The sequence below is a fragment of the Myotis lucifugus genome, unplaced genomic scaffold (genome assembly GCF_000147115.1).
Source record: "Myotis lucifugus unplaced genomic scaffold, Myoluc2.0 scaffold_35, whole genome shotgun sequence".
Classification (NCBI taxonomy): Eukaryota; Metazoa; Chordata; class Mammalia; order Chiroptera; family Vespertilionidae; genus Myotis; species Myotis lucifugus.
This window is the reverse complement of record NW_005871083.1, coordinates 205851-218328: the sequence shown is the minus strand read 5'-3', so window position 1 is coordinate 218328 and position 12478 is coordinate 205851.

The following is a 12478-nucleotide window of genomic DNA, read 5'->3' as shown; positions in this document are numbered from 1 at the left end:
GCCAGCTTCCTGTCATTGCCCCTTAAAAAAGGGAAAATTCCTGTTGTTTTAGGATTAAGTCATCAGCATGTCATTTATTTCTCCAACCACAACTGCAGCGTCTGCTGAAGAGCTGGCCTCAGCACCGTGAGGCGCCCGCTGGGCCCTGCGGCTGAGCCCAACGTGGACCCGGGCAGATGCGGCGGCCGTCAGCCAGGGCCCCGCCTGCCAGCCGGGCCAACAGCGGAAACTCCAGGGACAGGAATGGCCTGGCTTGGGGTCCCTGTGAGAATCACCTTGAGGGACTCAACATTTTCCTCCTTATAATACAAAAGCAACCACAAGCGTGACAAACGCCGTTCTTGAGAGCTCACTGTTGGCCAGACTCGCTCAGAGCCCGGCCCTGGACTCTGGTGCTTAGCCGGCATCACAGTCCTGGGAGTCAGGTGCTAGTGTGGGTTGTTCCCCTTGACTCAGATGCCGCAGCCGGGGCCCAGGGGTCCGAGGCGTCCGCCTGCGGTCACAAGCAGCATGGAGCCGCCGGGGACCGGACCCCCAGCCTCAGGAGCTGGTGGTGATTTCCATCTCGTTCCGGGGACCAGAGGGACGCCAACCCTTTACTCCAGTCACTAGTCAAGAGGCAGTTGTGCCTCCAGTGCTAGTTTTTGATCACACAATTGAATTGTTTTCAGTAGATTCAGAGATATGTGCCCCACCACCATAGTCAAGGTTAGAACATGTTTATCACCTCAGCAAGAAGCCCCCTGTCCTTCGCAATCACTCCTACCGACCTGCTTTCTGACGCTATGGCTTCGCCTCTTGTGGCCATTTCCTATAAACGCAGTCATGCAGCACGTGACCTTTGAGTCTCTCCCCCTTGGTGCAGTTTTCAAGCTTTATCCATATTGCAGCTTCACTCCTTGGTGTGGCCCCAGGGCTCCTGGAGAGAGAAGACCCGCTGGAGCTGCCCCCAGTGCAGCCCAGGGCCTGCCACAGCCCCTGCAAGGGGAGGCTGTTTGCTGTGAAAGCTACGACACCACTGCCTGTCAGAGGCTCTGCAGAGGGGCCTGTAAATATTAGGCACTTTGATGCTCTTCCCTCTGAGAGTGCGACCCAGGTCCCTCCCCTTGAGTCTGGGTGGGCTTCTGACTGCCCTGACCAATGACTACAGCACAAGTGACACTGGGCCAGGTCCAGGCCTGGCCTCTCAGGGGACGGAAGCCCCTCTTCCACCCGCTGGAGCCCTGCCATGGCCAGTTAGAGCCCTCCATCCCTGCCGCCACGGTGCTTGTAGGAGCATAAGCTTGCCAAGTGCAGAGGGAGAGCGTGAGCTGCCTGGCCCCTCCCAGCTCAGAGCCCCAGCTGCTCACTGAGCCCCAGACATGGTGGAGAAGAGACAAACCATCCTTGCTGTGTCTTTTCTGAAGTCTTGACCCAGGACAAGGAGATATAGTAATAATAAGTAATTATTTTCAGCCACTAAGTATTGGGGCCCTTTGTTACACAGTCATGGCTAAATGTAACAATAAGTGTTCCCATCTCTGCCACAGTCTGCCCTTCCACTTCCACTGCCCCCTCCTTCCCACACAAACAACAGGTTCAACCCCTCCCCAAACAAGACAGCTTGGAGGCCCCACCTGGAATCTTCCCCGGCTCCCAGCCCTGATCTGCGGGGGCTGCTGGATGGCACAACGCAGGTGTGAGGAGGCCAAACCCTGGGTTTGTTCGGAACAGCAGAACAATAAGGCTAAAACCTTTCTTTAGCCAAGCATTTAATTGGACACACATCCCCTAAATCACCCATCCCTCCATTTGGCCAAATACAAAGCTGCACCACGTATTACAGGCTCCACCTTTTTTAAAAAATATATTTTATTGATTTTTTACAGAGAGGAAGGGAGAGGGATAGAGAGTTAGAAACATCAATGAGAGAGAAACATCAATCAGCTGCCTCTTGCATACCCCCGACTGGGGATGTGCCCGCAACCAAGGCACATGCCCTTGACTGGAATCGAACCCGGGACCCTTCAGTCCGCAGGCTGATGCTCTATCCACTGAGCCAAACCGGTTAGGGCCAGGCTCCACCTTTTGTTAGAGTGACGTAAGTCCCTGCTTATGATTTCCATCACATCAGCTCATTAACTTGGCGCTAAATAATGCCAAAGTAGTCCTTGCAGTAAGGAGCCTTTCCTGGCTAGGACTCCTGCTCCAGATGTGGCTGGAAGACGCTGGTCACTGTCAAAGCGCATGACATACAGACTGCACGGTGGTCTCCCTGGCAGGTTCAGATGTGAGACTCTTGGTGGAGCATCTGAAGTAAAAAGTGATTTGCCCTCCACCCACCCCTGATGGACAGAGCAGGGAGCGTGGGGAGGAGGGACAGAATCGCCTCGGTTAACACTCCCGTGCGGTGCGCACCATCACTGGTCTCAGCACCATCACTGCTCAGGTTCAGCTGGGCCGCCCTGGAGTGGAAGTCGCCTGACCAGCGCACCCTGTCACACTCTTCTCCCTCCCGAGCCACCCATGAAGCAGACGTGGGGGACCTGCACCAGTGTCCCGCCACCTGCAGAAGGCTGGGGACCCGTCTTCCGCTGTAGTACCACCCTCCTCAAACCCCAGCAGGCTGCTTAGGTATCCGGCTGCAGTCAACCTCAGGAGCCCACAAGCATGCCCGCGGGGCATCTCCAGACACAGAGCTCAGACTTTGTCTCTGCTTTCTCTCCTCCCATTGCTCTCTCCAGACTGGACTTGCTGGGCTTCCTTGGGAAGGTCTCGCCATCCATCTCCGCTGTGAGTCATTTGGCCCGACTGAAAGGCTGTGCCGGGTACCCCTGTACTGCTCTGCAGTTGGACCCGAGGAGACTGCACTAGTTAAAAGCCGTTTTAAAGGTTTTCCTGGCTCTTGGTCTCTCGGGTTCTCTCCGCTTTGCTCTGCTGTTGCCGGGGCTGAGGAGCACCGGGCTCTTCAGTGTTGCAAGACCTTTGATTTCCTTTCACTGTTGCTGCGAGTGAGTCGCTTTCTTGAGCTCGTCTCTTCTTATTGCCCTTTGCCAAGTGGGGCCCATCGTGTTCCAACTCCTTTCCTTAAGCTGCAAGTTCATGTTTACAAGCTGCATCCAGAGTTCCTGCAGGTTTGACCAAACGTTTGCCACCACGTATGGCAGGCTCCACCTCTCTGGCATGTGGTGCGTTTCCTTGTCTCCTGCGGAGGGCCGAGCCAAGGCTTAATGTTTTAGGTTTTTGTTAGAGCACCAGTTTCCCCTCTGGCACCAACTCCTGTTAGTCTGGAGAGGCTAGATTATGCTCGGGGAATAAATTAAACTCCAGATTCCCATGGCTTAACACAACAAAGGCTGATGTTTCGCTCATGCTCGCATCCATGAGGGTCAGCAGGGTGCTGGGCTCCAGGTGGTCATTCAGGAACCCCGGTTCTTGGCAACACCACCCCCTCGCAGCGGCACTGTCTGCAAACCACGGCGCCCAGGTCTCCAAGCAGGACAGAGGCCGACCAGAGAACTTCCTGGGTGCCTTCCAGCTGGAAGCTCATGTGTTAGATCAAATCCCGGTCCATTGGCCAGAACTAGTCACGTGACCCTCCTGGCAAGGGGGGTGCTCGGGATGAAAAGGCTGGTGGGCATTGCTGTCTTTGGTGCACTGGCCTCAAACATGGGACGGGACACACTCAGTGTGGCTTTCAGCTCCGGCACATTTCAGGGAGACAACCTCCTACATGACACAGGCGAGCCGTTTGTTTGTTAGGGACATGAAACATGAGCTGCTTCTAAACGTCCCGAACTTGCTATATCCAGAGTCAGCTGGCAAGGCTGGAACCTGCGTTCTGGTAGACGGTGCAAGCCTCGGCGGGGCCCAACACATCCCGGTCAAGAGCTGCCCTTGAGAGGGACCTGTGGCCTGTGGCCTTGTCCTGACTCAAGGGTATCCTCTCAGGCCGTGGCTCATCTGACCACAGCTGCCGCCTGATTCAAAAGCAACCGGCCACGCTACTCAGCAGCCAGCCCGGGGGTGTCCTGGCCCAAAGGCTCTGCCCTACAGCAAGACAGCTCTACCGGGGTCCTGCGTCCCGTGTCCTGCGTCCTGCACTCCCCTGCAGGGCTCACCCAGCCCCCCCCCCCGACGCAAACCTCCAGAACACACGCCTGGGGCGGTTCCCCGGGGAGGACCACAGCCTCCTGTATTCCACACGCATTCCTGTACCAAACCTGGGCTTCTTGGGGCTGGGGCAGGAAGCCCCTGGTTTCTACAACCACAGGAGCTGGCTCCCACTGAGGACAAGAAGCTGGTTTCTCTCCTGAGATGCAGGTCGAGCTGGACGGGACTTTTTAATTGCTCAATTCAAAGAGTTTAAGATTCTATAACCTGAGCTGTACTCTTAGCCACAACCTTCTGTGACTTAGGTATTCAGAGCCCAGGGCCTTGTCAGAAAAATCTCCTGGAGACCCCTGGGCTCCCCAGTATGACTCACCGGGGCGCGTATAATCTAATTCCTGCCGCCATCTCCCTCCTGTCATAAGCACACACCCTTCCATCCCAAAGCACTCCCCAAACCTCCACGCCTGCCGGTCCTCCCAGCCTTGGCACATGCTGTTCCCTCTGCCAGACACACCCTTCCCCACTTGAACTCCATCTCCTTTTTCTTTTTTTTTTCTTTTTTTTTTTTTTTTTTAAATATATTTTATTGATTTTTTACAGAGAGGAAGGGAGAGAGATAGAGAGTTAGAAACATCGATGAGAGAGAAACATCGACCAGCTGCCTCCTGCACATCTCCCACTGGGGATGTGCCCACAACCCAGGTACATGCCCTTGACCGGAATCGAACCTGGGACCTTTCAGTCCGCAGGCCGACGCTCTATCCACTGAGCCAAACCGGTTTCGGCTCCATCTCCTTTTTCAAGATACAACTCAAGCTCCACCCCTTGTGTAACTTCATGCCCAGCTCTCCCCACTGCTGCACCATCAGTTCTCCTTACTGTCTTCCCGTGGGTCTAGAATTTCCCTCGTCTCATCGTCTTGAAAGTATTGGTTGATACATGCGGCTTTTACCTGATCCCCAGGACCAGGAAGAATCCCATGAAAGCAGGATATTAGCATAGTCAGCCTGTACCCCAGGGGCTAACATGGGCCTGGCATGAAGTGTCTACTCAGTGAAGAATTGTTGAACAAATAGATGGAGGGATGGGTGATTTAGGGGCTGTATGTCCAATTAAATGCTTGGCTAAACGAATGGTGGTTGCTTGCAAGAAAGAGGGAGAGAGGAAAGAGAGGATGGATGAAAGGGAGGGAGGGAGGCAGGGAGGGAGGGAGGGAATGGGGAGGGGAGAGAGGAAAGGAATGTAGGAAGGGAGGGAGGAAATAAAAAAGGAAGGGAGAGAGGAAGGAAGACGGACTGCCCCTCCATCATTCGAAGTAGATTATGATGGTGACCCAGGAGCTATTTTCAGAGTTTCAGAAAACCTAATAGAAATTGTACGTGAACCAAAATCAGAGTGACTTTAAGGTCAAGTTTCACTGCTTTTGGCAACAGTTGTGCTGATTATCTCATGCTCTGATTGGCTGCCATAAGTGTGTGTGATGAATAAAGAATGAGGAAGCTGTTATCATTTAGTAGCAAAAAAAAAGAAAGTTTCAAAACTTAAGATCCAAGAGGGTGTCATATTGAGGGGGGCAAGGTTGACAGCCTCTCTTCCAGTGACTTGCCACAGATATAAAAGCAGAGAGGTCTGGTACTGTGAGTTATTCTTACTTTTTATTTTTATTATTTTTAAACGGCCCTTATAGGAACAAGTCACTTCAGTTCTCTGGGTTTTAATTTCACCACCTTTATTTTATATCTTTAAAAAATATGTTTTTATTGATTTTTAGAGGAGAGAGGAAGGGAGAGGAATAGAAAGATAGAAACATCGATGGTGAGAATCATTGATCAGCTACCTCCTGCACGCCCCCTACTGGGGATCAAGCCCCAAACCCCTGCATACACCCTGACCGGAAATCAAACTGGGTCAACGCTCAACCACTGAGCCACCCTGGCCGGGCTGGTACTGAGCGTTTCTATAGCAAGGCTGGCAGTTTTTTAAGTGACCCAAATAAAATATTACAAAATTAACTTGCTTATTTCTGGGCTAGGAGAGAACACTGCTTAGAAGTGGCTGTAGAGTGAGATGGGTAAGAGTTTCAGGCTGTGGCCTCTGCTCTGGGGTCTCTGTCACCACGGACGGAGCTGGAACTGGAAAACACCAGAGCTCCATGCATAGCCGGCTCAGCCATGAAGGAGCTGTGTGCAATGGTGCCTGCAGCACGGGAGAGACTGTAGAAGGATGGGACCTCAAGGTCCTCTAGGCCACACTGCTCTTTGTGCGTGAGTCCTCTCTGAGCTCCCCCGTAAGTTCTTGAATGCCTCCCCTGATGGGGAACTCACTATGGTACAGGCAGGAGCTGTGGGACAGTTCTGACTGTCAGGATGAGGGGAGGGGCCCACCACTATTTCCACTGCTTTCTGAACCACGTCTCATCTAGTCTTCCCAACAGCCCTGTGAGGTTCTCATTGTTAAGCTCTTGATAGATAGACACTGGGGGCTCACAGAAGTTAAAGGACCACTTCGGTGTGTGTGTGTGTGGCGGGGGGAATGGGGAGGAGCCAAACCAAACCCAGATGGTCTCGCTCCAGGGCCCAGCCCTCCCGTGTCTCCACGCTTCCCCAGCAGCAGAGCTGAGTGGCCCTCAGTCAGGGCTTTTGCCTGCTTTAGGCAGATGGCCATTCTCGGTCTGGGGACGAGGGAGTGGAGGGTGGTCCATTCACCCTGTGCCTGACCCCTTGCCAGGACGAGACATCAGCTGCCAGCAAGCCCTTCTCGGTCTGAGTTTGGCCTGTGATGTCTGTGAGTTAGAATATTTTCATCACAGGGGGTTCAGGTTTGGGGTATTTTGTTTGAGGGCACTGGAGGAGGGGGGTCCTGGGGTGCTCAGAGGGGTAAACATCACTTTATCTAAAGCTATTGGGAAATGTTTCATTTCCCAACAACGCCGGTGAAGGCTGCTCTCAGTACACATGTCGGTGTAGACACCAGAGGTGTCACTCAGTGAGTCGCGTCATCCTCCATCCCCAGCACAACGCCGGGAAAAGGAAGCGTGCGCCGCCTTCGTGGGTGGCACAGCCGGCATGCCCCACGGCAGCTCCTCTGTATCTCCACACCGACCTGTGCTGCTCCAACGAGGAAACCGAGGCGTCGAAAACCAAGTTAATTTTCCAAAGTGGGGTAATCAGATGGGTTCCCCCCCCCCAAGCCTCTGGTCACATTTGGTAACAATTTGTTGACCAAAATCGAGTGAATGATAAAGCCCAAACCAAAATCAAAACAAGAACAAACAAATAGAACGAAAAGATATGAGGTGAAAGGTTAATTGACTATATATAATCCATAGTATCTTCTTGTAAATTTACATTCTGTAGCTCTTACAACTTTTATAAAAAAAATTATTTTTGCTCTCTAACAAGTAAAAACAGTTAGCCTGTGTGTGCAGACACACACACACACACACACACACACGCAGAAATCACTGCTTGACTTATCACACACTTGGCTGAACTCAGGGGTCCAGGCAGCACTCAGAGTCTGAAGCATCCTTTCTGCACCAGCGCTGACCCAGGCCTTGAAACAGGACACTGAGCCTCATTAACGAGCTGGGGCCTGCAGTGTCTCCACCGAAGAAAGATTCCCACTTATCAGGCGATGGAATTTCCTCAAGGGACATGAGCATCATGTTCGAAGTGTGACTGACTCCAAAGGACAATCAGGCGCGCTCTCCCCAGAACACCGTGGCTGGTGCCGGGGTCAGTGTCCTGGGCTGATACAGCAAATGGCCACAAGCTGGTGGCTGAAGATGACATCAACTGATTCTCGCACAGCTCCAGAGGCTGGAAGTCCAAAATCCAGGTAGTGGCAGGGCTGCCTTTCTCTGGAGGCTCTAGGGCAGTGGTTCTCAACCTTCTGGCCCTTTACAGTTCCTCATGTTGTGACCCAACCACAAAATTATTTTCATTGCTATTTCATAACTGTAATGTTGTACTGTTATGAATTGTAATGTAAATATCTGATATGCAGGATGGTCTTAGGCGACCCCTGTGAAAGGGTTGTTCGACCGCCAAAGGGGTCGCGACCCACAGGTTGAGAACCGCTGCTCTAGGGGAAGGTCCTTCCTGCCTCGGCCGGCCCTGGTGGCCTCGGGTGTCCCTGGGCCTGTGGTGGCATCACTGCAGTCTCTGCCTCCATTGTCACCTGGCTTCTCTGCCCATGTCTTCTCCTCGTCTGTCTGGTATAAGCACACGAGGCCTTGGATTTCGTGCCCACCCTACTCCAGGATAAGCTCATCTCCATATCCTTCATTGCATCATGAAGACCCGATTGCCAACAAGGTTCAATCCACAGGTTCTGGGGGTGAGGCTGTAGGCAGCTCTTTTGAGGGGGACACAATCCAACCAACTGCCGTGACCACAGCAGATCAGACTCACTCCTGTCGAAAGGAGCTTTCTCTTGGGGGTGGTCCCCCATGGCGGCGAGCTTATTGGTGGTTATTCCCACTCACTGCTTTAGCGCCTCACCACTCGTGGGAGAAGCTCGGGAGTTTCTGAGGGCACCCACGGAGGACTGTGTGAATGAGTGGCTAACCCAAGCCTCCCGGAGCATCCGACAGCGGCTTTGGTGAGGTCCAGGTTTTCAAGCGACTGATGCCCTTGACTCCATGCTGTCCCCACGGTGCAATGGCTGAAACCGCGCTGGCCTAGCTGCACCTGCTGGGTGATTTGGTATCATCGAGGGACGGGCAGGGTCCCAGGGGCACTGAGTGGAAAGGAAGCCTGTGCACCACCACGTCCAACCTCCTTACCTGCCAGGTGAGCAAGCGGAAGCCGGGGGTGGGGGGGCAGGGATTTGCCCAGGTCAGCGGTGAGGTTCATCTAGACCCCCTCCCGCCTCCTCCTTGTCATCATAATCCTCCTCCTCGCCCTCAACCAGGGCGGCACCGCATCTCACACATCATCTATTCACCTCCTCACTGCCTAGGCAGTGATGCCGAACCTATGACACTCGTGCCAGAGGTGACACGTGAACTCATTTTTTTGGTTGATTTTCTTTGTTAAATGGCATTTAAATATATAAAATAAATATCAAAAATATAAATCTTTGTTTTACTATGGTTTCAAATATCAAAAAATTTCTATATGTGACACGGCACCAGAGTTAAGTTAGGGGTTTTCAAAATGCTGACACGCCAAGCTCAAAAGGTTCGCCATCACTGGTAGTGCCTCACCCTCCGTCCTGATCTCCACCTTACAGGTGGCACCACTGAGGCTCCGAGAGCTGAAACCGCTTCTCAAAAGTCCCACTTCTCACAGCGAGCAGTGAAGCCAGGATTTTCATTTAACTTGTCCAGACTCCCAAACCAGTGCTCCAAACCAGGGGTGGGCGAACCGCAGCTCCCGGGCCACACTGGAGCGCCGCCCAAGACCTCAGTCAGATTATGTTCATCCACCAAAACCAGAGGTTTCTCCGGAGAATACATGAAGTTTCATTGGAACACAACCACACCACCATTCTTTGTTTCATTTTCTTTTTGTTAATCCTCACCCGAGGATATTTTTCCCATTGCTTTTTAGAGAGAGTGGGAGGGAGGGGGAGAGACAGAGAGAGAAACATCGATGTGAGAGACACATTGATGGGTTGCCTCCCACTTACCCCTGACCAGGGCCGGGAATGGAGCCTGCAACCGAGGTACATTCTGTATATTATGCTGTACTGTACTGTATAAGGTGGGGCAAAAGTAGATTTACAGTTGTGAGTCTGTGAAACACAGTTTATTCTTGTACTATTATTTATTAATTATTGTATTATTTTCTATGTGAACAACTGTAAACCTGCTATTACCTTACCCTGTATAATATATTTTATTAACTGTATTAATTATATTATATAATATTCACTGTATATTCTGCCATTCATATCAAAGACCGCTGTACCGATTTTTAGGTAATTTCCACACAGAGGTGGAATATTGGCCCTAGATGAAAAGTAGATGAAAGGTAGACCTATTTTCTACAATGTCTCCAAGTTCCATCTTATTCTAACCACTTGTTTGCATGTAACTAACATTTTTCTATATCATGTTGGTTTTTTCTCTTTAATACTCAGGAGCCCAGGTATAGGGGACAGTTAGGTTCAAGGCCTCAGGTCTGGTAGACTTAAGGCTTTTCATTTATGATTTCTCAGTCTATTTTTACATTTGATTCTCAAGTGAAATCCATGAGCAATTAATTTACATGGAACCAAACACTCCCTAAAGATGATGGCCTTTCCTTGCTGTTTCTATTTCCATGGGTACATTTTCCAAATGGATTATCCCCAAGTGACCAAGTTAGGAGGAGGTGGAGGAGGAGGAGGAAGAGGCGGAGGAGGAGGGAGGGAAGGAGGGAGGAGGAGGACTAATGAAAAAGCTCAACAACTTGAAGTGCCACCGCATCTGAACCCGCAGGTCCGTCTGCGCTGCTTTTCCACCTCTGCTGGGAACTTTGCGCCAACATAGAGACTCTTCTACATCAATAACGCATCTCCCCATCCCCGACGGGAAATGACATGACAAAAGCCGGAAAGGACATCAGACACTGTGCTTGGCAGCCACAGGCACACGTGGAATTACTGTCAGAGTTCAAAGGAAGGGCTGAGAGGTGGGGGCGCCGGCCGCAGCATCGCCCGTAATGCTTTCACCTCATGGGACGAGGCACAATGACAGCCGCTCTGACCCGGCCACCAGCTTCCTGACACCCACACCGATCTGGCAGGGTGCCTGTGGGGCTGGGTTTGGTGGGCAGCACGGTTCCCGGATGTCACCTGCCCCCATACACGCCACTCCAGCTCACCTGACTTCCATGCCAAACAACCTTTCCGGCAGCAGGCGGTGCAGCCCACTGACTGTTTTCCCGGCTGGCCTGCACGCTGACTCCCTCTGTCCCCGGCTCTGTGCCAGGCATGAAGACACTGTCTCGTGTCTCTTGTGTGGCCTGGTGAGGTAGAAGCTGAACTGACTCCCCATCTATGGATGGGGAAACTGAGGTGAATCAAGGTTACTTCATGTGCCCAGCATCACAAAGTCAGGGGAGGAGCCATGATTCAAACCCAGAGATTCCTTCATTCATAACCACCAGGCTTCCCTGCCTCAACCAAGAAGCCTCCTTGGGAGACGCAGCCAACCAAGCTCAGGCAAGGTTAGACCTGAGGTGTGAGGGGCTTGCCTCTCTGGATAAAACAAGTCATCGAGCCCCCACTTGGGGATGGAGTTGCATCAACTTTCAGGTAAGAGGGGTCCAGGGAATAGATCAGCAACTGGCTCAGTCTCCTCTAGCCAAACAAGTGACTGGGCTCATCCATCTGACTCTTTAAACTGCCTGGTGAAGAACTCCTACTCATCCTTCAAAACCCAGCTTAAATATTCCTTCCACCATGGAGTCCTCTCTGTTCCATAAACAAAGTTAATCAACCTTCCTTTGTGTTCCTGTGTTGTACATGCAATGCCTGTTATGCTTTGCAGGTGTGTGTCTCACCCTCCAGCACGGTGAGTTTATCAAGGACAGGAAATCTGTTTCTTGCACTTATGGATCTCTAGCTTGTATGAATAGGAGCAATGTTAACGATAACCAACATTGTTTGAGCACATACTAGGTCCTGGGAATTCCTCTAAGTATGTTGTATGCACTAATCCTGAAAATAACCCTTGGAGACCAGTATAATATTATGCCCATGGTTAGGCTTGGAAATCAAGCTAAAGGGTTTGAATCCTGGCTATGCCTGTGACCTTGAGTAAATTGCTTAACTTCTCTGATATCAGGGTTCTCATCAGTAAAATGGAGATAATCACAGTAGCTACCCAGTGGTGTGCTGGACCTGACTGTTACATTTTAATAAAACTTAAAGTTTTGCCATTATTAAAAATTAAATCATGTATACTTAAACATTAAATGAACTATATTAAAAACAAAGGTAATAAATACTCAAAACTAATCACTTCCTACTTATTTTGCAATATTCTTTCTATTATCCCTTGGGTTGCTTATGTCTATTGAATCACTATGATGAAAATACACAACAATAGTGAGCTACTGCACATCTCCTCCTGACTCCAAGTTCAATGACCTCACACTGGGAGCTGGAAATTAGCCAAAAGAAGAGTATTTACACCATGGTAATTAGCAGATGCTACAAATAAGTTTTTTTCACTCCCAGAGGTTATTGAGCATTTACCAGCACACTACTCATAGTAAACAGTCATATGCCTTAGCCATTATTGTCACTGATATAGGAACCAGGGAGAGTAAAGAACCTGCCAAAGGTATGGCAGATCCATATATGGTTCCATTCACTGTAGCTCCATAGCTGGCTCCTTAAACAGGTAGAACTCAAGGCACACCACAGAGTAGGGGGCCAATAAATATGT